Source organism: Phacochoerus africanus, chromosome 8 (genome assembly GCF_016906955.1).
Source record: "Phacochoerus africanus isolate WHEZ1 chromosome 8, ROS_Pafr_v1, whole genome shotgun sequence".
Lineage (NCBI taxonomy): Eukaryota > Metazoa > Chordata > Mammalia > Artiodactyla > Suidae > Phacochoerus > Phacochoerus africanus.
In genome coordinates this window covers 162,957,420-162,982,030 of record NC_062551.1, presented here as the reverse complement: position 1 = coordinate 162,982,030, position 24,611 = coordinate 162,957,420, and the positions used below count along the sequence as shown (strand labels likewise).

At 42.4% G+C, this 24,611-nt stretch overlaps 1 pseudogene; it reads right to left on the bottom strand.

Annotated features, from left to right (window-relative positions):
- Window positions 1-16,623, bottom strand: part of LOC125133403 (putative selection and upkeep of intraepithelial T-cells protein 1 homolog) — a 69,005-nt pseudogene extending 52,382 nt beyond the window's left edge.
- Between the last annotated feature and the right edge of the window lie 7,988 nt (window positions 16,624-24,611).

Genomic DNA, 24,611 nt, shown 5'->3' with positions numbered 1-24,611 from the left:
TAGGGGGAAAGTCTGCTAGTGATTAAGAGTACATATTTGCATAACCTTGCATATATTTTTAATGGGACACTTCAGGGTTGTAGATTACTGGTGGAGCACGAGAATCAGGAATTAAAATTTTTCTTCACCCACGACTAGGTCTATAGTTCTTTCCATTTCATATGGACATTATATTTGCACAATAAAATCGGGGCTTTCCTGGTTGGGCATGAGTTAGGGGATTTCAAAGATATGTGCCCTCCTGTGACTCAGGTTCAGAAATGTTCCTGATCCAGCCGTTGTGGACGCTTACATGTTTCTGAAAGAGAAAAATGATGATATTAAGGTTTTAATTCTGCCATTGAGATCCAAATAGAAGCAAACACCTAAGCGTGGCAAAAAGTTCAGCTTTGGGATGAAAACACTTGGGCTTTCCACATTTACCTGAGAGAACTGTCACAGGTCTGAAGTCAGAACTGAGCCTGTCATCGGAATTTGAGGCACTAACTAGTAGAAAGCCCAGGAGCCTCAAAAAGGCTACAGTTAAAATGCTCTCATACAGGGCATAAGTCTTCCCTTCCTTCCTCCCCTCCTTCTTTCCTCTCTCCCTTTCTCTCCCTTTCTTTTTCTCCTTTCCCTTATTTTTCTATACTGTGTGTATTTCTTTTCAGTGACATCGGCTAATAACTCTGAGATTTTGAGAGAACAGGCAGAGACCATGAGAGGCAGTAGAAGTCGATGTTTGAAGAGATACAGAAGCAGAGGGGAAGAGGCAGATTGCACTGGGGGTAGAATCTGACCCCTTCTGGTCCTCTCCCCTCTGATTGCCTCTTGGATGTGTATATGTATACAACTTGTGGAATTTCCTGGAAATTCCTGTTTGTTAAATGAATTGATGAGTGATTTCTGAATTTATAAACCTCAAGAGAAGAAAAAAAAAAAAATCAGGGCGTTTCCACTGTGGCACAGTGGATTAAGAGCCCAACATAGTATCCATGAGGATGTGGGTTTGATCCCTGGCCTCCTTCAGTGGGTTAAGAATCTCGTGTTTTCGCAAGCTGCAGCATAGGTCACAGATGCTGCTAGGATCCAGTATTGCCCTGGCTGTGGCTGTGGTGTATGTAGGCTGGCAGCTGCAGCTCCAATTCGACCCCTAGCCTGGGAACGTCCATATGTCGCAGGTGCAGCCATAAAAAGCAGAAAAATTAGGCCAGAAAGGCAGGGCAAATAGAAACTTGCCTGGATAAGGAAGGAGACTGCTGGATGAGATGCCTATAGAGGAGGCCGTGTCCTCGAGGGAAAAGCCCATTTGAAGAAAGGAGAAGAAAGGTCAGTAGCAATTAGAAATGAGGTTCGTGGATGGGTGCATCTGCCTAATTACCAGGAGCTGTGAGCAGTATGGGTAGAGGACTCTGCAATCAGTGGCCCAGTTTTAGGTCCTCCAGGGAGAGCAAACAGAAATAAAGTTTTAATCCCCAGATTCATTCTTGAGGATTTCAGGTCTGCTATGACAATGACAGTGACCTGCAAACGATCCTTGGGGCTTTTGGTTATATCCAGTGGAAGTCTTGTAAATTACCACGTGCCCAGGCTATGTTTCCCTGCAAAGATCAATTCCTTTTCACAAGGCACCTCTGACTAAATAGCTCTTTCTTTTTTATTTTATTTGTATGACTTTTTGTAGAGGAACAGTACCCACTATAATTATTGAAACAAAGGGCTAAAGAGTCAAGGTGCCTGAGCTGGGGTCCTGGCACCACCATCACTTAGCTGTGTGGATTGTTATTCAGCTTCTTTGGGTGCCAGATTTGGCCACTGATAATGTTTAATTCACTCAAGAGTAAATGGATTAATCTACATAAAATCCATTTGGTACATAATTAGTATTTAATATTTACCAGTGATTATCCTGGCATCTTACTTCTTTCCCCCAGCACTGGTGGACATGGTATTTAGTCTGCAAACATGCTTAATAAGCTAGAGCCAGGCGTGGGCTTTCTTAGTAAGATATAAAAGCATTTTCAGTCTGGGCTGGGGCAATTTTTTCTCTATTTCATAGGAGATAATTAATAAATAAGAGCCTCTGAATAGTTCAGTTCTAGCTTGTGATTTGGGGCTATAGCTATAAATCCCAGCTCAGGATAAAAATTATCATATCTTGATAATCATTGCCCTGTATGCACAGTTTCCATGGAGATAAGCTCATTTTTATTTTTATTTATTTATTTATTTATTTTATTTTCCCACTGTACAGCAAGGGGGTCAGGTTATCCTTACATGTATACATTACAATTACATTTTTCCCCCAGCCTTTCTTCTGTTGCAACATGAGTATCTAGACAAAGTTCTCAATGCTATTCAGCAGGATCTCCTTGTAAATCTATTCTAAGTGGTGTCTGATAAGCCCAAGCTCCCGATCCCTCCCACTCCCTCCCCCTCCCATCAGGCAGCCACAAGTCTCTTCTCCAAGTTCATGATTTTCTTTTCTTTTTTTTTTTTTTTGTCTTTTTGCTATTTCTTTGGGCCGCTCCCGCGGCATATGGAGGTTCCCAGGCTAGGGGTCCAATCGGAGCTGTAGCCATTGGCCTACGCCAGAGCCACAGCAACGCGGGATCCGAGCCGCGTCTGCAACCTACACCACAGCTCACGGCAACGCCAGATCAATAACCCACTGAGCAAGGGCAGGGACCGAACCCGAAACCTCATGGTTCCTAGTCGGATTCGTTAAACCACTGTGCCACGACGGGAACTCCCATGATTTTCTTTTCTAAGGAGATGTTCATTTGTGCTGGATATTAGATTCCAGTTATAAGTGATATCATATGGTATTTGTCTTTGTCTTTCTGGCTCATTTCACTCAGTATGAGGTTCTCTAGCTCCATCCATGTTGCTGCAAATGGCATTATGTCATTCTTTTTTATGGCTGAGTAGTATTCCATTGTGTATATATATCACATCTTCTGAATCCAATCCTCTGTCGATGGACATTTGGGTTGTTTCCATGTCCTGGCTATTGCGAATAGTGCTGCAATGAACATGCGGGTGCACGTGTCTCTTTTAAGTAGAGTTTTGTCCGGATAGATGCCCAAGAGTGGGATTGCGGGGTCATATGGAAGTTCTATGTATAGGTTTCTAAGGTATCTCCAAACTGTTCTCCACAGTGGCTGTACCAGTTTACATTCCCACCAACAGTGTAGGAGGGTTCCCTTTTCTCCACAGCCCCTCCAGCACTTGTTATTTGTGGATTATTAATGATGGCCATTCTGACTGGTGTGAGGTGATATCTCATGGTAGTTTTGATTTGCATTTCTCTTATAATCAGCGATGTTGAGCATTTTTTCATGTGTTTGTTGGCCATCTGTCTATCTTCTTTGGAGAAATGTCTATTCAGGTCTTTTGCCCATTTTTCCATTGCTTGATTGGCTTTTTTGCTGTTGGGTTGTATAAGTTGTTTATATATTCTAGAGATTAAGCCCTTGTCGGTTGCATCATTTGAAACTGTTTTCTCCCATTCTGTAAGTTGTCTTTTTGTTTTCTTTTGGGTTTCCTTTGCTGTGCAAAAGCTTTTCAGTTTGATGAGGTCCCATGGGTTTATTTGTGCTCTAATTTCTATTGCTTTGGGAGACTGACCTGAGAACATATTCATGATGTGGATGTCAGAGAGTGTTTTGCCTATGTTTTCTTCTAGGAGTTTGATGGTGTCCTGTCATATATTTAAGTCTTTCAGCCATTTGGAGTTTATTTTTGTGCGTGATGTGAGGGTATGTTCTAGTTTCATTGCTTTGCATGCAGCTGTCCAGGTTTCCCAGCAATGCTTGCTGAATAGACTTTCTTTTTCCCATTTTATGTTCTTGCCTCCCTTGTCAAAGATTAATTGACCATAGGTGTCAGGGTTTATTTCTGGGTTCTCTGTTCTGTTCCATTGGTCTGTCTGTCTGTTTTGATACCAGTACCACACTGTTTTGATGACTGTGGCTTTGTAATATTTCTTGAAGTCTGGGAGAGTTATGCCTCCTGCTTGGTTTTTGTTTCTCAGGATTGCTTTGGCGATTCTGGGTCTTTTGTGGTTCCATATAAATGTTTGAATTGTTTGTTCTAGTTCTGTGAAAAATGTCATGGGTAATTTGATAGGGATTACATTGAATCTGTAGATTGCTTTGGGTAGTATGGCCATTTTTACAATATTGATTTTCCCAATCCAGGAACATGGAATAGCTTTCCATTTCTTTACATCTTCTTTGATTTCTTTGATTAAAGTTTTATAGTTCTCGGCATATAGGTCCTTTACCTCCTTGGTCAGGTGTATTCCGAGGTATTTGATTTGTGAGGTGCAATTTTAAAAGGTATTGTGTTTTTGTATTCCTTTTCTAATGTTTCCTTGCTGGTATAGAGAAATGCAACTGACTTCTGAATGTTAATCTTATATCCTGCTACTTTGCTGAATTTATGAATCAGTTCAAGGAGTTTTGGGGTTGAGTCCTTAGGGTTTTCTATGTATAGTATCATGTCATCTGCATACAGTGACAGTTTGATCTCTTCTCTTCCTATATGGATGCCTTTTATTTCTTTGGTTTGTCTAATTGCTGTGGCTAGGACTTCCAAACCTATGTTGAAGAGCAGTGGTGAGAGTGGGCATCCCTGTCTTGTTCCAGATTGGAGTGAGAAGGCTTTCAGTTTTTCCCCATTGAGGATTATATTTGCTGTGGGTTTCTCATAAATGGCTTTGATTATATTCAGGAATGTTCCCTCTATACCCACTTTGGCGAGGGTCTTGATCATGAATGGATGTTGGACTTTGTCAAATGCTTTTTCTGCGTCTATTGAGATGATCATATGATTTTTGATTTTTTTTTTTTGTTAATGTGGTGTATGATGCTGATTGATTTGCGTATGTTGAACCATCCTTGTGAACCTGGGATGAACCCAACCTGGTCATTGTGTATAATTTCTTTGATATGTTGTTGGATTCGGTTGGCTAAGATTTTGTTGAGAATTTTTGCATCTATGTTCATCAAAGATATTGGGGGATAGTTTTCTTTTTTGGTGGTATCTCTGTCTGGTTTTGGAATGAGGGTGATGGTGGCATCATAGAATGTCTTTGGGAGTATTCCTTCTTCTTCAACCTTTTGAAAGAGTTTCAGGAGGATGGCCACCAATTCCTCTTTATATGTTTGATAAAATTCACCTGTGAAGCCATCTGGTCCTGGACTTTTATTTGTAGGGAGTGATTTTATGACCTCTTCAATTTCACTTCTAGTGATCGGTCTGTTCAGTTGGTCTGTTTCTACTTGATTCAGTTTTGGCAGGCTGTAAGATTCTAGAAAATTGTCCATTTCTTCCAGATTGTCAAATTGTTGCCGTAGAGTTGTTCATAGTATTCTCTTATGGTTTTTTGTATTTCTGCTGTATCTGTTGTGATTTCTCCTTTTTCATTTATCATTTTGGTTATTTGGGTTCTTTCTCTCCTCTTTTTAGTGAGTCCGGCCAGGGGTTTGTCAATTTTGTTTACCTTTTCAAAGAACCAGCTCTTGGTTTTATTAATTTTCTCTATTGTTTTTTGAGTCTCTATTTTACTGATTTCTTCTTTGATCTTTATAATTTCCTTCCTTCTGCTGACTTTAGGCCTTTTTTGTTCTTCTTTTTCGAATTCATTTAGGTGGAGGGTTAAGTTGTCCATTTGGGATCTTTCTTCTTTTTTGAGAAAGGCCTGTATTGCAATAAATTTCCCTCTGAGCACTGCTTTCGCAGCATCCCATAGCTTTTGAGCGGTTGTGTCTTCATTATCATTTGTTTCAAGGTAGTTTTTAATTTCCTTCTTGATTTCCTCATTGACCCATTGGTTTTTTAGTAGCATGTTGTTTAGTCTCCATGCAGTAGGTTTTTTCTCTTTCCTTTTCCCATGGTTGATTTCTAATTTCATGGCATTGTGGTCAGAGAAGATACTTGAGATAATTTCTATGCTCCTAAATTTATTGAGATTAGCTTTGTGTCCCAATATGTGGTCGAATCCTGAGAATGTTCCATGAGCATTTGAGAAGAATGTGTATTCTGCTTTTTTTGGATGTAGGGTCCTGAAGATATCAATGAAGTCTAACTTTTCTATTGTTTCCTTTAGGATCTCTGTTGCTTTATTGGTTTTCTGTCTAGAGGATCTGTCCATTGATGTGAGGGGGGTATTAAGGTCTCCTACTGTGATTGTATTCTCATCAATATCTCCCTTTATGTCTGTTAATATTTGTTGTATGTATCTGGGTGCTCCTGTATTTGGGGCATATATGTTGACGATAGTAACATCCTCTCCTTGGATGGATCCCGTAATCATTAAGTAGTGTCCTTCTTTGTCTTTCTTTATGTCTTTTGTTTTAAAGTCTATTTTGTCTGATATGAGCGTTGCGACTCCTGCTTTTCTGTCATGTCTATTGGCGTGAAATATTTTTCCCCACCCTTTCACTTTCAATCTATATGTCTCTTTTGTCCTAAGGTGAGTTTCTTGTAGGCAGCATATTGAAGGTTTTTGCCTTTTTATCCACTCAGCCACTCTGTGTCTTTTGATTGGGACCTTCAGTCCATTGACATTTAAGGTGATAATTGATAGATGATTATTTATTGCCATTTGAACCTCATGTTCCAGTTGATTCTATGGTTCTCCATTCTTCCTTCCTTTTTTTTTTTTTTTTGGTTGGATGGTCTCCTGTTATTATCTGCTTGAGTGTATTTTTTTTTTCATTTTTTGCAAATGCAATATTTGGTTTTGGCTTGTGGTTGCCCTGTTTTTTAAGTATGCTAACCCCTTCCCATAATTGTGTGTTTTAGCCTGATGGTCCTGTAAGTTCAAACACTTCATTACTATATTAAAATTAAGAAGAGAAACATACAAACAAACAAAAAGGGTTATTTACTTCCTAACATCCCTTGCCCACATTTTATGGTTTTGATGACTCTTTTTTATTTTTTTTCTTTTTAATTTTTTTTTGTTTGAGGCCTGTTCATGATTAAGTCTGTATGCTGGCTTATTTGAGTGACTGCTCTCTGATTGCAGTTTCCTCAGTCCTAGTTCTTCCTCTTCTTTTTTTTTTTTTTCTTTTCTTTTTTCTTCCCTTTCCTTCCTTTCTTTTTGGTTTAGAGAAGCCCTTTCAATATTTCCTTTAACCTGGGTTTTGCATTGCAGTATTCTTTAAGTTTTGTTTGTTGGAAACAATTTTTATTTCCCCTTCTATTTTAAATGATATTCTTGCTGGATAGAGTATTCTAGGTTACATATTTTTTCCTTTTAGCACTTTAAATATCTCTTGCCATTCCCTCCTGGCCTGTAGTGTTTCTGTAGAGAAATCAGCTGCTATTCTTATGGGGGTTCCCTTGTAGGTAACATTCTGTTTTTCTCTTGCTGCCTTTAGGATCCTCTCTTTATCACTAACTTTTGCCATTTTTATTATGATGTGTCTTGCTGTGGGTCTCTTTGGGTTCAGTTTGTTTGGGGCCCTCTGTGCTTCTTGTATCTTGAACCCAGCATCCTTTAGATTTGGGAAGTTTCCAGCGATAATTTCTTCAAATATATTTTCCATCCCCTTATCTTTTTCTACTCCTTCTGGAATTCCTATTATGCGTAGATTGGCCCGCTTTATATTATCCCATAGGTCTCTTATATTGCTTTTTCTTTCCAGTTTTTTGATTCGGTTTTCTGTCTGTTGACTGGATTGAGTGATTTCCATTATTCTATCTTCCATATCACTGATTCATTCTTCTGCATTATTCATTCTGGTTTTTACTGCCCTTAGTTCAGTTTGCATCTCTGCAAATGAATGGTCTAGTTTTTCTTGGCTCCTCCTTATATTTTCTAGTTCCTTTCTGAGGGTATCTGCATTACTGTTCATATCTTCTCTTCATTCCTTCAGTATTTTCACTCTTTCTCTTTTGAACTCCAGGTCTGTCAGACTGCAGAGATCTGTTTCATTGTTGACTGTTTTAGGTGAGTTCTCCTTTTGGTTTGACTGGGGGTGGTTTCTCAGCTTCTTCATCTTGCTTGTTGTTTTCTTTCTCCTGAGGGAGTTGTACTCTCCGTGATCGGGCAGTGTTTGCCTTGTCACTGCCGTGGAATATTTCCTGAGGGCTGGCGTTGTTGGTCAATCTTTTTTGAGGCAGTGTGGCTTTTCTGGAGTGTTGAGGGGGCTAACAGTGTTTCTTTGAAGCAAAGGAGGACTTCCTGAGGGCAGACAGGACTGGGAGGTCCACACCACGATGGTAGCAGATTTCACTTGGTCAGGCAGAGCTTGCTCTGGTGTTTTTAGGCTGTGGGGTTCTTGCAGGGGGTTGGCGGTGTTGGGCAGCTGTTCCTCAGGGGTGCAGCACCCCCTGGGGGCTGGAGCAGCTGTCTGGGTCACTGAGAACCTAAGAGGCTCTTCCCTAGGGCAGCTCAACTCAGAAGGCTGGCCTGAGAATGTAGGCAGATCTTTTCACAGTCTGGTCAAGCTTGTTGCAGCTTTTGTGGGCTGCAGGGGCTCTTCTAGGGGGCTGGTGGTGCTGAGCAGCTCTTCTGTGGGAGTGGGGCACCCCCTAGGGGCTTGGGCGCGTAGCAGGGCCGTTGGAAACCGAAGAGGCTCCTCCCCGGGACAGCCCGACTCAGAAAAACTGTCCGGGAATTAGGCAGATCTATTCACTGCCTGGCTAGGCTTGTTCTCGCTTTTCTGGACTGCAGGCCTTTTCTCGGGGGCTGGTGGTGTTTAGTGCTACCCTGCGGAAGTGTAGCCCCTCCAAAGGGCAAGCAGGCCTGTGCAGGGACAGCCCCCATGGTGGTAGGCTTCAGGGAATTGTTGAGGCCAGCCCTCCTGGATGGCAGGCAGCCCCAGGTTTGGCGGAGAGAGGGTAGGGGGTGGGTGGGGGAAGGGGGGTGGGGGGAGGGGGTGCACTGGGAAGCACAGCTTTCAGCTAGCTAGCGGGCCTGTAAGCTTGCTGTGGTGTGGGGGGTATTCTCTGGGGACCCACCCCTTCTTGTCTCCCCTCCCCAGCACGGGCGCAGATCAGGCTCTTCTCCCAGGTTCCCTCTGATGCGGCTTTCCACTTCCCCGCCCCTAGAGTATTGGTCCCTTCCTCTGCGACAGCTTTGTTTTCTAGTCTCCCAGGCAGTCTCTGCCCCGTCAAGTGGTTTCTAGACCTCCCAAGCAGTTTTCCGCTCCGCCCTGCCCCTCCAGCCCGGGAACTAACCTCTGGAGTCGAGGACTCGGTGCCCAGCCCCCACCCAGGCGTCCCCCAGCCCTTTCCCGGGAACTAACCTCTGGAGTCGAGGACTCGGTGCCCAGCCCCCACCCAGGCGTCTCAATTTTTGGTGACTGTGCCTGTAGATCAGATGGTCCGTTCGGTTCTTGATCGGCTTTTCCATACTCCAACTTCCTGCTACACTCTTCTCTGCATCTGGAGATTCCTCCGGTTCGTTTGATCTTTCCCCCGTGTAGGTGACTTTCCAGGGTGCGGGATCCCTTTCTCCTCCGCAGTTCCCTTTCGGGAGCGCCCCTCCCGCTCGGATTCGCCTTCTCTCACTCTCCTCTTTTCTCCCGTTCTGCCCCGTGATGTCACGAACTTCTTGCTGTTATTGGAGTTTAGGTTCCTCTGCCAGCGATTGGTTGCTGTTCTGTGCGAGTCATTTATTCTGTAGATGTGCTTTTTTTGTGTGTGTTTGTGGGAGAGGGCGAGCGTGGCCCCCTACTCCTCTGCCATCTTGTCCTCTCAGCGATAAGCTCATTTTTAGATAGAGCCGAAGATGCGTTTTTTAAATCGCTCAGGTGCAGCTTCCCTCAACCTTTCATAATCACCTTTTCAACTTCACCCTCAAAGCGAGTCCAAGAGGAGACGGATCAGTTACAGGTGTCCATGCACACCCTGAAATGAAGCAAAATATCTGTGGACGTAGGAACCCTTTTGAGAGGAGCTAAAAGAGACCTTGCTTTGTATCAGTCTTGTAAAGCCATCTGCCAAAAGTTGGTTGTTCATGTATTTCAACAAATATGACTCTTCTTTGGCTTAAATGCTTTACCAGAGACTGAGCACTTGGGAAAAGACATATTTGGAGGAAGTTCTCCTCTTTTTGGTCCACATATCTCTTTTTTTGTGTGTGATGCAAATAGATAACGAGAGAGACAATCACACATATTGAAGTGAAGCGTATCGGCTCCCCCGACCACGGAGAGAGCTGACTGTGGAAGCCACCTGAATAAAAAGAGATTTAATCATCAGCCTCTATGGAGAGACTTCGGATTAGGGAGAAAGGCATCAGGAAAGCAAGAGTTATGTTTTAATGCCATCCTTTTGTATGTATCTAGAACAGGACTGAGGCAGAAAATAGGGCTAAGGCTTAGGACGAGGGGATCCTGAGGAGCTCAAGGCTCAGGTCTGAGTGGTTGGTCACTGAGACTAGAAGCAGAGCTGTTTCTAGAGTGGGATAGGTTTTGGGCTGAGGCTAAGCAGGCCCAGAGGAAAGCAGCTCATGGCTCTTTCCCTCCCTCTCGTCCATCCATCAGGGTGCCTCCTTGGGAGCATGAGCCAGTGAGGAACTTCTCGTTCTTTTCTCTAGGTATGACCCAAGCGTGTGGAACTGCTGGAGGCAGACAGGCTTGGGAATCAAGGGTCATGCAGCTTTAAGCCCCCCATCTCCCACCCTTGGAACCCACTTGCCTTGCAATCCGAAGTGCAGACTGAGCCTGAGCTCTCTGATAAAGGTCAGCAGCAGAAGCAGAATTATGGCCAGAATCAATTTCCAAATTGCGTTCCATGGAAACAGTTTGTCTGAAATAGATTCGTCCAACGCACTCAAGACCCTCTGACTCTGGGCTGGTAGACCGAAGGCAGTTTGGGGAGCCAGTTATAACTGGGTGAGTGAAAAGTGACGAAGGGTCTGGAGTGGGACTGAGCCAAGCGTGATTTGGCTTGAGACTGGAGCAAAGGTGAGTGGAGGCTGCGGGCCCCATTTCTTCCCATCCATTCTGTGTCCCGTTCTCCCCACGGCAGAGCTGGGTTCTTCCCACCAAGCCTCAGGCCACCTCAGTCCTTCAGTCTTTTTGTCTAAGCAACCAGGATATGTGCAGACCTGACTTGGCCAATGCATTCACTGGGCCTGGCATTCTTCCTCTTGCACACACTTAGAGACCTAAGTTTATATAAACGTTCCTTCTCTCCTATTCACGGCGAAAAAGCGACTGCTTTGGTTTGCTGGTTTGCACATCCTGGGCATAGACAGTTGTCATTTTGTCTGGGAATGTGATGTCTTTTTTCCCAGAGAAATGAATACAAAAATGTTCTAGGAAGTTCCCGTTGTGGCTCAGTGGGTTAAGAATCCAACATAGTGTCCTTGAGGATGCGGGTTGGATCCCCGGCCTTGATCAGTAGGTTAAGGATCCACCTCTCCTGAAGCTGCAGTATAGGGTGCAGATGTGGCTTAGATCTGGTGTTGCTGTGGCTGTGGTGTAGGCCAGCAGCTGCAGCTCCAATTTGACCCCCAGCCTGGGAACTTCCAAATGCTGCAGGTGTGGCCATTAAAAAAGAAGAAGAAGAAGAAGAAGAAAGAAAGAAAAGAAGTTCTAAAAAAAAATAGTAAATTACTAAACCTGTTGGGGACTTATTCCTACTACAATAATCTTGAATTGAAATATCCCTCTCAACATCTGACTCCAACATTAATTTCACAGACCCAAGCAAATACTTATGCAGATGCTTTTACGTGACCGTTTCCAAGGCACTCCTTCTGTTGACTGCAGTCATTCAAGTACAGCGTATTTATTGCTTACCTACTCTGTGCCATACGGTATTTGAAGAAGCTGGGGTATAGCACGCACAACAAAGATCTCCACCTTCCTGTTTTAGAAAGGGAGCTACATAAGGGGTAATAAACATAATAAATACGTTACATGGTAGGTTAAAAGGTGATTCTAGTATATAGAAAAGAAAAATTGAACGAGGGTAAGGAGATAGGGCATCTCAGGTAGAGGGCGTGGTAGAAGCTGCATTTTTTCAAGCTAGTTTGTCAAAGTCAACCTTATTTAAAAGGTGAGGGTGGACCATAGACTTGAAGGAGATAAGGGAATTTATTGGCATGGCTGCATTCCAGGAAGAGGGAGCAACTAGAGAAAGACCCCAAGGCAGCAGCACCTCTCTTAGGGCTGGGGAACAGCGAGGTGACCTGCGTGAGAGACTGGGGTAGACCAAAGAGAACATTAGGGGACGCGGTCAGATAAGTCATAGGGGAATGAGCACGCAGGACTCTGGGGGCATTTTACGTCGAATATAACGGGGAGTGACGGCAGGGTCTGGAACAAAGGGTGACATACGTCTCAGGTTTCACGTGGGTCCTCCTACCCACATGTTGAGAACACCCCACAGTGAACAAGAGATAGGAAGGACTTTTCAGAGTCTACTGCCAACGTTCAGATCGTGGGTGATGGCATATCAGACGTGGACGGCAGCAGAGGCAGTCAGACGTGGCGAGACGCTGGGTATACGCTAAAGGTAAGGCTAGTGTTATCTCTTGGCACACGTGATGGAGAATGTGAGAAAGATGGGAGTCAAGGACAGCTTCAGGGATTTTGTTTCAAGGAACTAAAAGTAGGAAGGGTGGTTGGGAAGGCCGTAAATTACACAAGTCGACAGGTGATTAAGAGCGTAGGTTTTTATTTGTGTGGCTTGGGATATTTATTAGATTTCCACATTGAGATGTGGGTTTAGAGATGAGACTAGAGTTTGGGAGAGAGGTCTGGGTAGAAGATATCATTTGAGGAGTTATTGTCATACTGATTTTACATAAAGCCAGGAGATAGAATTAAGTCACAAATGAGAAAAAGACTCAAAGACTATACCCTGGGGAACCCGTATATCAAGAAGGCAGTGTGGGGAGTTCCCGTCGTGGTGCAGTGGTTAACGAATCCGACTAGGAACCATGAGGTTGCGGGTTCGGTCCCTGCCCTTGCTCAGTGGGTTAACGATCCGGCGTTGCCGTGAGCTGTGGTGTAGGTTGCAGCCGCGGCTCGGATCCCCAGTTGCTGTGGCTCTGGCGTAGGCCGGTGGCTACAGCTCCGATTCAACCCCTAGCCTGGGAACCTCCATATGCCACGGGAGCGGCCCAAGAAATAGCAACAACAGCAACAACAACAAAAAGACAAAACACAAAAAGACAAAAAAAAAAAAAGAAGGCAGTGTGAAAAAGATGAAGTAGCAGAAGAGAATAAGAAAGAAAACAAGCAAGACGGTGAATAAAGCCAAGAGAATATAACCTGCTAGAAACCAAGTGAAGAAGTGCATTGATTTTTCTCCTTAGTTTATACATTTGATGATAGTGGCCATCATTTGAAGAACACACACACAGAACTCACCGGAGGGGACAATGCTTGGCTTGCCCTTTCCTCTTGACCAGTTATAGGGTTTCGGAGGTAGCAAGTGACATTCTGGGACTGTCTTAGGAGAAGGGTCATCTTCCTGTTGAACAATTTGTCTGTGTCTTGTGAATTCGACTTGGATGAACGTGGGATGGTCTCTCCCCTACTGTCCCTCCACTCCGTCTCCAGCCGTGGGACCCAACCTCCTGAATTTCCCTCTATTAAAAGCCCTTTTGTATCAGGAGGATGCATAACGCTCTGCGTTTCTAAGCGGGTAGCTGGTCGGAAGGAAAGGGGAAAGCTATATTTTAGGTGAGAGGAAGGGGAAACAAAAGCGAGAAAGGCAAGCCCCCTTCTTCCACTTTAAACCTTCTGCTGGTAGATGTGCGGATGGCCAAGCACCATGAAGCTCTGATTGCTGCTGTGAGCTCATCTAAAGGGAAACGGGCGAAGCCAGACTGAAGGGTTGTGATACACAGATCAACACCTGGTCCAAAAAAGTCAGGAGAGGAAAAGCCTCTTTGTTTCATTGATTCATTCATTCAGTCAAGGTATTTATTGATGATTTGCTAAATCTGGGCGACTGGGCTAGGCCCGTGGATGTAATAACAAACCCAAACAATCAAGGTCCCAGTCCTCATAGAATTGATTGCTTAATGTTTTTTCTTCTGTCTTCATCATGAGTCGCATAAGAGCTGCCATAATTTATTAGTAAACAGTAAACAACATGTACTTTGATTGAAACTTACTTATGGGCGCTGCATGAAATAGGTAATGAACTGCTATCATCAAAATAAAGCAGTACATGTTAGTTTAGAGAAAAGGAACACGTGTTGGAAACTTCTCAGGACAATGCTGGGGATGCGAGACTTGCCTAATGTGTGAGCAAAGAAAGAATGAGCAGAGATTTAAAGAGTTTCTCTAGAGCAGCCTTGCCTGATAAAAATCTCCACAATGATGGAAATATTCCACGTCTGTGCAAGCCGAAACAGTGGCTTTTTGCAACATGAGACTATTAGCCTAAGCTATGGTCAGGGAGACTAAATAACTCCATTTTCCATTTTATTTAATTTTTACTTTAATTTAAATTTTAAATTTTATTTGATTTAAATGTAAATTTAAGTAGCCACATGTAGTTAGTGGCTATCATTCTGGAAGCTTAGCTCTAGGTAATACAGAGGAGTGTTGCAATATCCAGTGAAAACGTTAAGTGTGAAAGGGTCTCAGCCCCTGGTCTTGGGCCCTCATATTTTGGAAGCCCTTCGGGTTACTTCAAGTCTTCCATTTCCTCACCATTTCTTTGCTATTCAGGAAAGTTGAACACTGAGGCAGGATTGGAGGACATGGAAAATGACAGATGAAGGCTTTCTGAAATATATTTAGGAAGATGAGTCTGCAAATCAGTAGTTGTGAATTGAGTCGGGGAGAAATGGGAATAAGAATGACCACTAAGGAGAAATTTGTAAAGATGTAGGTGGTTTATAGAGCCAGCTTTTTCTAAAGTGTTGTCAAAAATAATGGAAAAAACAGCAAACATCCTGAAAGGCTTCTGTCGATAGTTTATATTTGTTGCTACTTTATATCTAACGGGGTATATCTGGACGTGGGAAACATACAGTTCTTGCTGATGAAGGTAATGTGCCCGCAGAAACAATTTGCCTTCTGAATCCTCCACTCTTCCCTGTTGAAAGACGAAATGCATGAATTTGAACTTGGTTGGTAAGCTCTGTAATACGAAAATGGTCAGAAACACTGAGAGTTTGCCTAATACTCCGCCTCAGATGGATCGAGAGTCATGGCTGCATAGAAGGCTCAGCGGGATCCATCCTTAGCTGTGACCTTCACTTCTGCGATGGCCTCTTCCTAGAAATCACCGTCTTTGAAGAAACAGTGGTACCACCCAGCCTGTCATCGTCAGCATTCACATTAAGGATCCTGAGGGCCACCTTACCCTCTCCCATGGCATCTTTCAGGAGCTCTGTCCGCTCCACAAATCTGGAGATGATTTCTCAATACACGTCTACCATGCTGATACAGGTGGACAGGTGGTGGGTAGAGGTTCCGGAACCAGCGTGCCTCCATGCACTCTGCACTCTGTGGTGGGGACAGCTGGCAGCTGAGCTCAACGCCTCCACCCAAAGGAGCCAAGATTGGCCCCTGTAAGCCATTCACTGTGAAGTGCTCTGGGAAGGGAGACAGTAACCAAAAGGTAAGAGTCGGCGCCAGGACACACCTTGATTTGATTTGGATAAGTACATGATGGGTCCCTACCTTTCTAGGTATCCATGGGTCCTTATCATTCCCTCCAAATACCACCTCTAAGCCTGCCTTACTGGTTTCATGTTTTTCCAGAGACTTCTACTATTTCCCTTTTATTTGCTTCTCTTTAAGTAGGATCAAGATAGAAGTTTCAGAGTTCCCATCGTGGCTCAGTGGTTAATGAACCAGACTAGCATCCATTTGATTCCTGGCCTCGCTCTGTGGGTTAAAGGTCCGGTGTGGCCGGGAGCTGTGGTGTAGGTCACAGACACAACTCAAATTCCACGTGGCTGTGGCGTAGGCCAGCAGCTAGAGCTCCACTTTGACCCCTAGCCTGGGGAGCTCCATATGCTTCGGGTGGGGCCCTCAAAAGACAAAAAAAAAAGAAGTTTCACAAAAATGTAAAAGCAAAGAGCAGTTAAAAGGAGCTATTCCACCAGGTTCAGCCCTTAACGAAGGTCTCTGTGCTCCCTGAGTGCTTAATCAAATAATTGGACTGACTGATTTGCACAGGCAAATACAGTCTTTCTCCAAAAGATATTTGCAATCATTGCTCTTGCCTTTTCACTCAGACTCAGAGAAAAATAGAAGTTTGCCTAAGTTATTAATTTATTTCTTCCAAATGAGTCGTTGATTGTCTTTCCCCGGAGTAGAAAGACACATACCATAACACTCACTGAAGGGGGAAACAAGACTTTAATGTGTGATAAACCTTTATGTGACAAGGAACAAAATCTGCCTTTATTCATGTGTGTATTTTATTTTATTTTATTTTATTTTATTATTTTATTTTATTTTATTTGTCTTTTTTTTTAGGGCCACACACACGGCATGTGGAAGCTTCCAAGCTAGGGATAGAATTGGCGCTATGCCACAGCCACAGCAACACATCTGAGCCACATCTTCCACCTACACCACAGTTCACGGCAGCCCCAGACCCCTAACCCACTGAGTGGGGCCAGGGATCAAACCCGGGTCCTCATGGATACTAGTCGGGTTCTTTACCATTGAACCACGACAGGCACTCTTTCATGTACGCGTTTTAAATTTATTTTTAGTAATTATGCAGTATTACAGATCCATGTTGAGAGACTTTAAAGTACAGAATTATTTATATGAAGTGAAAATGTCCCAAATTTGCACCACAGGGAACTATTTCTCACATCAGAACCCATGTCATCCAATAACAGAGGGAAGAAATTAAAGGTAAGTTCAGATACCGCTAGAATTGCAATAGCTGCTAAAACATATTGAGAACTTATACGAATATTCATGGCAATATTCTGGGCATGAAAATATTAAATAAATGAAAAATGATATACCATGTTCATAAGTGGAGAGAATCATTCCTTTAAAAGTTTCAAATAGTTCTCCCTCACTAAAGTATAATTTCAGGACAGTTCCAATACTTCGACTTTTTTTTTCCATAAAAATTGACAAATGGACACAAATCAATGTGGTTGTGCAAAGGATGAGTTGCCAAGTCACAAATGAAGAAGAAGGGAGAGAGGAGGATGCATGAAAACAAGCAGTATGGAAGCAGAGTGGATGAGAAGAGGAAAAATATAATGGAGACAATGTGTAAAACACATCTTTAATAGAATTCATTTTTTTTCTAGTTAAGATTGTTGATAAAAAATGTTACCTCATAACTTTCCTAGCAATAAAATTTAGCAATTTGGAGATGAGCATGGTATAATAATTGGTAGGTATTACTTTAAACTAGTTGTTGAATTTGGTTTAATAATATTTTATTTAATAACTTTAAATTTATACCCATAAGTGAAATTTACCTTTTTTAAAGCATTCGTTTGTTAGCGTGTGATGTCAGAATTACCTAGTCAGTGTTACATCATTTAAAATCCATCATATTTTTCTTTATCATCTCAAGGTCCAAAGAAAACATGAAGTTTAACTGTAAAATTTTGAAAAGGCAACAATACATTTAGATTCAAAATTGTTTGGGGATAGTTATTTGATAAGATTTTTCCCTTTTACAAACTCAAATGAACATTGAGATAAAATAGTTTTCTTGGAGTTCCCGTCGTGGCGCAGTGGTTAACGAATCCGACCAGGAACCGTGAGGTTGCGGGTTCAATCCCTGGCCTGTTCAATGGGTTAAGGATCTGGCATCGCCGTGAGCTGTGGTGTAGGTGGCAGATGCGGCTTGGGTCCCGAGTAGCTGTGGCTCTGGCGTAGGCTAGTGGCTACAGCTCCGATTAGACCCCTAGCCTGGGAACCTCCATATGCCGCGGGAGTGGCCCCAGAAAAGGCAAAAGGACAAAATAAATAAATAAATAAAATAAAACAAAATAGTTTTCTTGAGCAAAATTTGGTAACTATTCTTGTTTTTACAGTAAGCTGTCCAATTTACTAACATTACCTAATTTAATAAAACATCTCTGTGCTAAGCAGGCACGATTAAGTTTTTGAGATTATATCAATTTTAATCTTCCTTTTTTGAGGATGACGTCTCTTATTTTTCCTGAAGACGCCTTCATTTTGTACTTTAGTTGAATTACAGTTCATCCAATTATTTCCCTTAAGAAATATCACACATGGTTTCCATTGCTGCTGTTAAGAAAATCGCTACTACGCTGATAGTTGTTCCTTGATTGATAAACAGCCTTTCTCTCAGCTTTTAAGATTAACTGGACTCTCGTTCTACCAAATCTATGTACCAATGTATGTTCCTTTTTCTGGCTTAAGCACTGTAGTGCTTCTTGCATTGGATAATTCGCACCTTTCTTCAAGTATAGAAAATTCTCACCAAGTACAAGTGTAATTTTTTTTTTTTGGCTTTTTAGGGCCACACCCACAGCATATGGAGGTTCCCAGGTTAGGGGTCGAATTGGAGCTACAGCTGCTGGCCTACGCCAAAGCCACAGGCATGCAGAATCTGAGCCACATCTGCGACCTACACCACAGCTCACCAGATCCTTAACCCACTGAGCGAGGTCAGGGATGGAACCCGTGAAACCTCGTGGTCCTAGTCGGATTTGTTTCCGCTGCACCACGACAGGAACTCCTACATTTTAATTTTTTAACTTCCTTCTAGTCTCTCCAGTTTCTTCTTATCAAAGTTTTATGTTCAACACAAAGGCTCTCATGTCTCTAAAGCATCACCAGTAGGACGTCTTCAACCACCACTGCCGCCTCCTACGGGTGTCCGCATATTAAGATAGTTCATCTTTTGTTTTACCCTTTGGATACACCTGGGCTCCTACAGATGTTTTCAGTTTAGAGAGTCAGAAACTCTTGAAGTTGACATCTAGTCCCTGACTAGAGTAAGAAGTGGGAGTGGGAGACGTTTCACACCCTCTCATTTTTGTTCCCCCCACCCCACCCCCACTCATTGACAGGAGGATGAGAAATCATTGAAACCCTCGGCTCTCCGTTCCGTCCACGCAATGGCCTTCTTGTCTCTCCCAGCCTCTCCTGCTACATTGCCCCTTGGAAAAGAGCTTCCAAGCTTAGGTTTTCTCACCCCTGGGGGCTAAGCAGTCTCAGTACCAATGTGTCAATTAACGGATCGACTAATCCATTAATATTTAAAATATTGAAAATTATTTTGTGTGCAGAAAGGAATACTATTTTAAGCACAAATCGTTTATTCCCATTTCGTCAAATGTTTATAGTATACATCTCTGAAAATAATTCGAGCTATCTGGACGCTATCAATGAGGTTAATTTTACTCCCTTAAACAATTAAACTCGAATTACGGATGCAAAACGCTGATTATATTTGAGTGTATTTTAAGTGCATTATGTAACACATAATCACAAATACAATAATTACAAGCTTATTAACACATTTATTTTATGTCAATTTTAATTTTTTTGTCTTTCTTTTTTTTTTTTTTTTTTTTTCAGGGCTGCACGCGGGGCACATGGAAGTTCCCAGGCTGGGGGTTGAGTCAGAGCTGTAGCCACTGGCCTATGCCACAGCCACAGCAATGCATGATCATTTAACCCACTGATGGAGGCCAGAGATGGAACCCACGTCCTCATGGATAATAGTCGGGTTTGTTACCACTGGACCACAAAGAGGACTTCTCTATCCATTTTAAAATAATAATATTGTGGGGTAAAATCATTTTACCATTCTTCTTTACTGGTTTATATATCTAACTAGTTGTGTAATTTGATACATTTTAAGATTGCATAATGCTTATTTTAACAAAAGTTCAGGAGTATAACAATCTTAACAGGAAACAAAGAAAAAAGTGAAAAAACTTTCTTAAAAATATGGAAAATATTAGAGCATTTTCTATTAACCAACAGTAAGGCAAAATTAACTTAGCATGGCAATCTGAGATCATCAATATAAAAATACCTTTGAACTATTTCAGAGAACAAAACATGTCTATAAATTTTTATGGAAAAAAAATCTTTTTAAAAAAAGTGTCACAGGATTTCCCGTTATGGCGCAGTAGAAATGAATCCGATTAATAATCATGAGGTTGCAGGTTTGATCCCTGGCCTCGCTCAGTGGATTAAGGATCCCACGTTGCTGTGAGCTGTGGTGTAGGTCGAAGATGTGCCTAGGATGTGGCATTGCTGGGGCTCTGACATAGGCCGCAGCTACAGCTCCGATTAGACCCTTAGCCTGGGAACTTCCACATGCTGTGGGTATGGCCCTTAAAAGACAAAAGACAAAGACCTAAAAAAAAACCAAAGTGTACTGACCCTGGATTATCTATACGAGATATTTTTTTCTTTTTCTTTCTTTCTTTCCTTTTTTTTTTTACTGTTGCATCTATAGCGTATGCAAGTTCCTGGGCCAGGGACTGAAGTGGAGCCATAGCTGCAGCCTACATTGCTGAGCCACAATGGGAACTCCCATATACAAGATATTAACATGTGCTATATAAATATTACCATTTTTAAAAAATCAGAAATTGGCCCAAGGGAAGAGAATTCAATGAAATTGATTAGAAATTCAAATATGTAGAGGATTTAGCTTATGATAAAGATGAAATCTGATATCAGTGTAGAAAGATGGATTACTTAATACATGAAAGAACAGCTGGATTTTTTTGGGGGGGAAAATTAGATTTCTGTCACAGTCCTTATAATAAAAATAATTTTGCATAGATTAATTTGCAAATATAAAATAAATAGTAAAAGTGTCTGTCATAATCTTGGATCGTGGCCTAGAAAACTTTCTAAGCAAATACACCATCTAGAAGCAATGAGTAGAAGAAATTATTGAATTATGCAACTTAAAAACAAGTAAATAAGTTGAACTGTAATCTGGTCAACAAAAGATTTACCAGATCAAGCATTAATTCATTAAATTAAAATTTAATGAATTAAAATAAAAAAGCTCAGCAAAATTTTGTTAAGTGAAAGAAAAGACAAGCTACAGGCTGAGAAAAAATATTTGCAAAAAATATATCGGCTAAAGGATTTGTATCCAAAATCAAGACTGCCAGTGGATTCTTGAAACCACAGGTAGCACTGAACACTATACATGCTAAGATTTCTCCCCTACAGACATACCTTTGATGGACTTTATTTTATAAATTAGGCACGTAAGAGAATATCCAAATTGCCAATATTACTACTTTTTGTGCTTTGGGGTCGTTTTTAAGTAAAATAAGGGTTAATAGAGCACAAGCACTGAGATCCTGGGACAGTTGTGGTGATAACCAAAATGTCCACTAAGTGACTCATGGGTAGAAAATGCTGGATAAAGGAATAATTCACATCCTGGACAGGACAGAGCAGGACAGTGCGAGATTTCCTCAAGCTCCTCAGAATGGCTAGCAATTTAAAACTTATAAATTATTTCTAAAATTTCCCATTTAATTTTTTCAAACGATGGTTGATCTTGGGTAACTGACACCGTGGAAGGCAAAAGCATGGATGAACTCAACAATTTAAAAAAAAAAAAACCCAATTTAAAAAATGGACAGAAAATCTGAACAGACACATCACCACAGAAGATATATGGAAGGTAAACACACAGACACACACATACACACAAGGAACTCAACATCATGCGTCATTAGAGATTGCAAATTAGGGCAGTGCGATGCCACCAAAAGCCTAGTAGAGTGACTGAAATTTAAACACAGACCAAATACTGACAAAGGTGTGGATCAAAACCTCTCATTCATTGCCGGTGGGAATGCAAAATGGTACAGCCACTTTGGAAAACAGTTGGACAGTCTCTTACAAAGCTAAATGAGTGCTTGCCATGCATATATTCTAGCAGGAAGGCTTCTAGGTACAACACAAATGAGTTGAAAACAACATCCACGCAAAAACCTGCGCATAAATGTTCCCAGCATCTTTATTCATACTGGCCCCCAAATTGGAAGCCGTCAAGACGTCCTTCCCTAGATAAACGAATAAACAAAATGGGGCACCGCCAGACAATGGAATATTTTTCCGTGATTAAAAGAAATGAGCCACGAAGCCACGAAGAGACATGGAAGCAGCTTAAGTGAATACTGCTAAGAGGCCAGTCTGCAAAGGTCACGTCCTGCGATCCCCACTGCGTGACATGCTGGAAAAGGCAGAATTATGGAAAGCGTGAAAAGAGCAGTCGTGGCCAGGGCTGCAGGGGAGGGAGGGATACGTGGAGTATAGGGTATTTTTAGAGCAGTAAAATGATTCTGTAGGATGAATGTCACTTGAGGGATTTCAGGGCTGAGGGAGGGCAATGGTCTGACCCCGTGGAGGTGGTGGCGGTATCACACAGCAAGCCTTTAATGGAGCAGAATTTGACAGCGTTGCGTATGCCTCATGGGATGAGGCCATTTGTTTGGAGGCGCAGAGAACACCATCCAGAAGGGCAGGAAGGCAGGGGAGCTCCTGGGCAGAGAGGGGTTGGAGAGAGGGCGTGAGTGTCTAGCAGTGCAGACAGTGGGGAGTCAGCGGTCTGCAGGGCAGCCGTGGCTTAGGGTCTCTGTAGCCATAGGCTTTACCTTCCTGATGGTTGGCAGAGGTTGGGAGCCGTTTCACAGTGCACACAAACCAGACAGGCGTTGCACAGCTACAAGTATGCTTATTGGGCATATATTTAAAACTGTTGGATGTGTAAAAAATTGAGTATGACACTGACAGGCTTCTCAGCCTGTTGCAAAAAAGTAAGCAACACTAGAGTCCCCGTCGTGGCTCAGTGGTTAACGAACCCCACTAGCATCCATGAAGACTCGGGTTCGACCTCAGGCCATGCCCAGTGGGTTAAAGATCCGGTATTCCCGTGAGCTGTGGTGTAGGTCGCAGATGCGGCTCGAATTCCACATTGCTGTGGCTGTGGTGTAGGCCAGTGGCTACAGCTCCGATGCGACTCCTAGCCTGATAACTTCCATATGCCACGGGTGCGGCCTTAAAAAGACAAAAGACAAAAAAAAAAAAAACCACACAAAAAGTAAGCAACATGGGACCAATTTACAGAGGCCTTTTGAGTTCATTTATATAACAATTTGTTAAAACCCAGAGAACCTAACAGCACAAAATGTGAGCCCTATTGTAAACATTTTTAAAATAATAATCTACCAATATTGGTTCATCAATTATAATAAATGCACCACATCATGGAAGACATTAATAGAAGAGGAAACTTTAGGGGTTCAGGGGGAAAAAGGGAGGATGGGGTTACGTGGAAACTCTGTGTACTTTCTACACAATTTTTCTGTAAATCTAAAACCGCTCTAGAAAATAAAGCAGTAAATGTTAAAAAAAAGTCAATGAGGATAAAAAGAAGGACAAAATAAAGGGGGACTTGGGAAATTTCATAATTCACAAAATAAAAAGTCAGAATAAAAAAAAACCCTCTGTGTATTCAACATATAATGAACTCATCAATAGACTGAATTTTAAACTGATCAGAAATATGCAAAATAGGTATAACTGATAAAAAAGGAATTCCGGATATTTGAGTTCTTAAAAAGCAATGAGGGGAAGACCAATGGTGCAAAGGGGACGTGGAGTAAAGGCATACAACAGGCAGTTCCGAGAAAAAGAAATGCAAAATTTTTCTGAAAGATATTTGTCTCACTCGTATGTATCCTGGTTCCCAAGGACAAGCATTAGGTCTTCTCATTGTTTCCTCTCCCTGGAACCTCACACAAATCTGAGGACACGATCAAGAAGACGTGCTGGTTGGAAGTCATTCACGTTTCCCAACCACAAGCCGGATCTGAGAGCACACGTCCCCTTACATGACTGTGTGTTAGCGTCGAAACCGTGGTCAAATGGGCTTGTGCCTCTCGTTTGCCTCTTGCTTTCTCTGGCATTGGCATTGCTTAGAAGCAGAAAAATTCATACCTGACCCTGATGTTCTCCTTTGAAGGAGGAGCATAACAATGACGTAGCTGGAGAAAGACTGTCCTATAGTTTCCGTGACGCCCGTGATAAGAAATGAGGCTGAAACCGTGGTAACAGGAGCAAGAAGTTGCAGAAATCACACATCTCGCCCCATCTGTTTGACGCCGTCATGAACTATCAAGTCGTGTGGCCCGATAAGGTGTGAGACTCCTGGTTATATTTTAATATCAAGGAGTGATGATTTTTAGTACACATATTTTCCCTGCGATATTTGGCATCCTGTAATTTTTATTTATTAAACCTGGCAACCCTACTCTCTCCTTCTCTCTTTATTTATTTATTTGTTTTTGGCTTTTTAGGGCCACACTTGGGGCATATGGAGGTCCCCAGGCTAGGGGTTGAATCGGAGCTGCAGGTGCCGGCCTACCCCACAGCCACAGCAACACGGGATCTGAGCTGCGTCTTCAACCTACACCACAGCTCGCGGCAACACCAGATCCTTAACCCACTGAGTGAGGCCAGGGATCGAACCTGAAACCTCATGGTTCCTATTCGTTTGTTTCTGCTGCACCACGATGGGAACTTCTAGATGCACATCTTTAAACCAGTGTGGTCACAGCAATTTCCCTGTATCATGGAAGCAATAGTGTCTAATCTATACCTATTCTGTTAATTACGGTTTTTTTTTTTAAGCAAAATCAAAGTGTTTCTGTTACCTACTGCCTGTCTGTCGAGAGT